This window comes from Dromiciops gliroides, chromosome 2 (genome assembly GCF_019393635.1).
Source record: "Dromiciops gliroides isolate mDroGli1 chromosome 2, mDroGli1.pri, whole genome shotgun sequence".
Lineage (NCBI taxonomy): Eukaryota > Metazoa > Chordata > Mammalia > Microbiotheria > Microbiotheriidae > Dromiciops > Dromiciops gliroides.
In genome coordinates this window covers 1,736,579-1,742,578 of record NC_057862.1, presented here as the reverse complement: position 1 = coordinate 1,742,578, position 6,000 = coordinate 1,736,579, and positions in this window count along the sequence as shown.

The following is a 6,000-nucleotide window of genomic DNA, read 5'->3' as shown; positions in this document are numbered from 1 at the left end:
GTCTGCTTTACATTTTCACTGAGCAGAGTTTACTAGGTGCCTAGAGCTCCCTGCCCCCACTTTCCCCCCAGGGAATAAGCAGGAATTAGTGTTGCCTTCAAAGAGCCAAATCCGTCACCTGCCACCCCCAGGAAAAGCCCTGCTCTCTCAGTCTCACCCTAGCGGCTGTGACATCAGTCCAGAGCTGAGTTATTCACTCGGCTGTCATTCCGAAGCTCATGAAAGGCCAGGAATGTCGGTGCACAATGACTCAGGGCTCCTGCCTGGAAAACGCAGAGCAAAATGGAGCTTGGCAGTCGTCATCACCATCTAACAAATAAAGGCTGATGAGGAGGGAAGAAGAGGAGAGAAAAGGAAAGGCAGCAAAGTCTCCCCCAAATCCAGGGCCGCCCCTCTATTCATTCCTCTCGACTTTTCCCCCATCAGACTGTGAGCACACAGGCGTGTGGGCCTGTTCTCTATCCTCGGTGCTTAGCATGGTTGCCATCGCTCTCCATGACCCCGCTGGGGATTCTCTTGGCAAAGATCCTGAAGTGGTCCGCCATGTCCTTCTTCAGCCCATTTTACAGATGAGGAAGTGGAGGCAAACAGGGAGAAGTGACTTGCCCAGGGTCACACAGCTAGTGAGGATGGGAGGCCAGATTTGAACTCAGGTCTTCCTGCACTGCCTAGCTCTGCCTGCCATATAGTAGGTCCTTAATAAATACGTCTAGATGAACTCATTTACAGTTTTCAATCCAATTATGGGCAGCTCCAGAAAGGGAACACCTGGCCGTAGTGGTCTTCACACCTGAGGAGGAACTTCCTTCCCCCCCACCCCCATGCCTTGGTCCTCCTCCTCCCCTTCCCCTCCTTTTCTCCCCCCTTCCTCCTCTTCCTCCTCCCCTTTTACCTCCCCGCCAATCCCCCTCCTCCTCCTCCTGCCCCTTCCTCCTTCCATGGGCTGAAAAGATTTCTGCAATTACATAGTCTGAGAGCCTGGACTAGAATGCACTTGATCCTGATGGTTTCTTTTGGGTTTTTGGTTGTTTTTTTTTTGGTGAGGCCATTGGGATTAAGTGACTTGCCCAAGGTCACACAGCTAGTAAGTGTCAAGTGTCTGAGTTCGGATTTGAACTCAAGTCCTCCTGAATCCAGGGCTGGTGCTCTATCCACTGTGCTACCTAGCTGCCCCCTGGTGGTTTTTTCTTGTAGGCCCCCATCCTTCCCCTGCCCCACCAGCCCCCTACCAGCAGCTCCATGCTGCAATTGGCAGAGCTAGACTTAATGCTGACCACAGCCTGACTCTCACCAGCCAGTCACCTACCCACCCAAGCCCCTCACACACTCTCTCTCTCTCACACACACACACACACACACACACACACACACACACACACTCATTCACATTCACATACACTCACTCTCACACACATATACACAAGCACATACTACATATATACACACTCACACATGCTTACAATCATATATATTTGTATAATACTCACACAGTAACACACACATGCTCACTCACACACACTCATACACACACACCATATATACATTCATATACACATGCTCAAAGTCATGCACACTCACATACACATTTCATACTCATATACATTCACATACACATGCTCACACATATGTCCACACTCATACATGCTTATAGTTACACACTCATACACATTAGCACAGTCATACACACATCTGTGCTCACACACAAATACTCATACACACGATCACAGACACACTCTCATGCAATTTTGGCCTTTATTTCACTCCCAACCAAATCTCTCTAAGGGGATGCTGAGTGGGGATGGGATGCCTTTTGGGGCCCAGCACAACCCCAGCTTTTTGCACAAACTGACAAGCCATTTGGGTGGGTCCAAAGCCTGAGGAATTCTGGGAAAAGTGAGTGCCAGGTGCATGGTGTGGATGGGGTGGTGTGCCGAGTAAAACTAAGTGTGTGGTCGCCTTAAATTAGAAGCATTTAGCACCAGTCTTTGGTAATTAAGCATTTATGAAAGCGTAGTCAAGAGAGAAGATGTGGAGTTCAGAGAGTTAAGAAGCCACCTATCTACCCTCGGGTTTAACCTGGCTCCTTCTCCTTCCCTAATGCCACCAGGAGGTTCCAGCCACAGAAAAAAGACAGAGCCAGGGAGACAGCCCCACTTACTATTTCCTGCTTCCTTCCCCCGGGAGAGGGGAGAGGCCGTCCTGCAGCATCCCCCAAATCCATTGACTCCCTAAACTTTAGGGTGGTCTCCTTGTTGAGTTCCAAGTCCTTAGCTTCTGAAAATAATATCCTATTTAGGGCCAGCCAGGTGTGGTTTCTATTTAATTAACTTTAGGTACTTCTCAGCCAGTCTCACTTAATTCAATCAATTCTAAATCAGTTTCCAGGTGGGGCCTTTGGGCGTCTGCCAAATCCCATTATTTTCTCACAGTGGGGATGAGCAGGGGATTCTAGGCCCCTTCTCTGTCACTGCTGCATGAATGTGCCTTAGAAGTTATCCTCAGGCAAGAGAGTGACTTGTCCTAAGCAGCTGAGCCTGCATGTGTCAGAGATGGGTCTGAACCCATCCCTTTCTGACTCCAGGTTTGGCCCTAATCAGAGCCCCCTGTCATCAGGACTGGACAATGAAGATGGCAGTGATGGGGATTGTCCTTCCCTCTGGAACAGGACCATGACGTCAGGGAGCTCATGTCGTGCTTTGCAAATGAACTGAAGGGAGACGGGACTGTGCAGAAAGTCAGCAGCCTCACTCTCTCCCTGTGGCCAAACACAGGCCAGGACCACTGGAGATGGTGCCGGGAACACTTGGCTTCTTGAAGCTAAGGTCTTCCCCAGGCCTCAGTCTCAGTGATTAAGGCTAAATAAGAAGTGAGGCAAAGAACAGCCTCCTTGACCTAATCAAAAGCAAATCAAACAAGTAAAAGAATGAATGAATAAGTCAATCAATCTAGGAGGGGAACAGGAGGGTGGGGGGCAATGAGGGTTAAGTGACTTGCCCAGGGTCACACAGCTAGTAAGTGTCAAGAGCCTGAGGCTGGATTTGAACTCAGGCCCTCCTGAATCCAGGGCCAGTGCATTATCCACTTCACCACCTAGCTGCCCCAAGGCTGATTCTTAAATTATGAAGCTAACACCAAATAAAGCACCAAACTGTCCCAGAGTAAGGACTGTCTTGGGCCCTGCCTGGGGAACTCTGCTGCTCACTTCACCTTCAGCATGTCAGAGGTCTGGTGGGTTGGTGTCCCCCGCTTCTGGCTCGCCTTCTCATCTGTGCATAGTACACAATCAACACTCAAGAAATGCTTCTTCATGTCACTTTTTCTTTTTTCTATTTTTTCCTTTTGCCTTTTTTTGGAGGGCCCCTCTCCCTGTCTTGTTTCTCCCTCCCAACTCCTTCCCCAATTTAAAAAAAGAAAAAGAAAACCCTTGTGACAAATAGGCATAGACAAGCCAAATTCTCACACTGTGCTGGGGGGCATTGGGGGATGCCTGTGCTCTGCTGAGCCTTTATCATCAATTCTCTGCTTCCTGGTTGGTCAGAGATCAGAACTGGAGTCTTACAAAGTCATCTTTATGTTGTGGTTATTATAACAATGGTTCATCCTCATATGAGCCTGGGATAACTTGGAAGTTTTCTCCTTGAGAAGTAAAAGGAAAACTAAAGGATAGACATTAGGCGTGGCTATTGTGTGAGCTGCTCTAGAAGTCAGGACCACCAGCTCTCATTCAAGCTTTTCCCACCCCACCCCCACCCAATTGAAGATGGCCTTGGATGTTTCAGGCAATTTCGGTTAAGTGACTTGCTCAGGGTCACATAGCTATTAAGTGTCTGAGGTGAGATTTGAACTCAGGTCCTCCCAACTTCAGGGCCAGTGTTCTATGCACTGTGCCACCTAGCTACCCCTCTCTAGCTTTTCTGACAAAGCACCTGTGACAGGCAGGTAGATGCACAAGGGGCTGGTCTGGACACTTGCCCCAGAGCCACCTGAAGAGGAACTCCTAGTCGAGCCTCAGAGACAGACTGGCTTCAAGATGTTTTGGTTAGCTGAGACTCAAGAGAAGCGACTCCCTAGCTATGGCCTGTAGAAGGGAGATGATAGACTTGCTCAACCCTTCAAGGGGTTCTTATTCCTTGCTCCTCCAGTCCTCAGGCTCCCAACCCAGAAATCATCCTGGACTCCTCACTCTCTCTCACCCCCCCCAACACCCCTCAAACCCATATCCATGCTGTTGTCAAAGTCTTTCAATTTCACCTTTGCAGCATCTCTGGTCAATTCCACCTCCGTAGCATCTCTGGTCAATTCCACCTCTGTAGCATCTCTGGTCAATTCCACCTCTGCAGCATCTCTGGTCAATTCCACCTCTGCAGCATCTCTGGTCAATTCCACCTCTGCAGCATCTCTGGTCAATTCCACCTCTGTAACATCTCTGGTCAATTCCACCTCTGTAGCACTCTCTAGCACCCCCACCCCCCCCCACCTCCTCTCCTCTGACACCACCACCATCCTGGAGCCAACCCTCATCAGCTCACACCTGGAGTATTGCAATAACTTCTTGGGGGGGGGGGGAGACATGCATCTGCCTGCCTCAAGTTTTTTCCCAATTCAGTCCATGCCCTCTCTATTCAGCCACTAAAGGGATTTTCCTAAAGCAGGGGTCTGATCATGACACTCCCCTACTCAATAAACTCCAGTGTTCCCTATTGCATCCACAATTAAATATACAAAACGCTCTGTCTGGCATTCAAAGCCCTGCAAAACCCAGCCCCCTCCTTCCTTTCCAGGCTTCTCATACCTTACTCTATGAATCGTAATCTTCCACCCAGTGAAAGCGGCCTCCTTACTGTCCATCTCTCAGTTCTGGGCATACTCTCAGGCTATGCCCCATGCCTTCGATATTTTCCCTCCTTGGCAGACTGCTGACCTCCTGCTCATCCTCCACAAAGCCTTCCCCAACCTCTCTTCCTGTTTATGCTGTATATAGTTTGTTTTGTCCATACTTGTTTGCACATTGTTTCCCCATCATTAGAGTGTGAGCTCCTTGAGGATAGGGCCTGTCTTTTGCCTCTTTTTGTATTCCCAGCACTTAGCTGTGCCCGGCACATAGTAGGAGCTTAATGAGTGTTTGTTGACTGCGGATGATGGGAGTCCTGCCCTCTAACAATTACACACAGTTCCCTTCACTGCAGGCATCCTTTCAGGGCCCGGGGTTATCTGGTCAGACACCTCTGTACAGAGGACAGTGGACATGCTCACTAGAACATGTAAGTAGGTCTCCCCTGGGCAATAGGTGGTTGTGGTGCCAAATGCGGCCAGGGCCCCTGTATTCTCTGGGCTATTTCGGTCTCAGAACCTTGCTTGAGTTAGCTTCCCATCAGTCCCTCAAGCATAGATGGCTGGTACAATACCAGGGGCCTCTCTCATTGTGGCATGGGGTCCTGCTCCATGGCAGTCCTTTGGTTCAAAGGTCAGGAGTCAGCTCATGAGGGTCTCTTGCCCTTTTTCATAGCACATCACTATGGGAAATGTCCGAGGGCTGCTGGATTCTCTTTTGAGAGTCCCCACCCGGGGCAGCTAGGTGGCACAGTGGATCGAGCACCGGCCCTGGAGTCAGGAGGACCTGAATTCAAATCCGGCCTCAGACACTTAACACTTACTAGCTGTGTGACCCTGGGCAAGTCACTTGACCCCAATTGCCTCACTTAAAAAAAAAAAAGAGAGAGTCCCCACCCGGGACTTCACTTAGGACATGTTATTGTTTTCATCATTTGTCCCTTCTTTGTGACACCATTGGGGATTTTTCTTGCAAAGATTCTGGGTGCTTTGCCATTTCCTCCTCCAAACCATTGACAGATGAGGAAAAATGAAGCAAACAAGTTAAGTGACTTGCCCAGGTGACACAGCAAGGAAAAATCTGAGGCTGGATGACTATAGGATCAGCTCTCTATCACTGCACCATGCCACCCACCCTTAGCGCATAGTAGGTGCTTAATAAAATGTTTA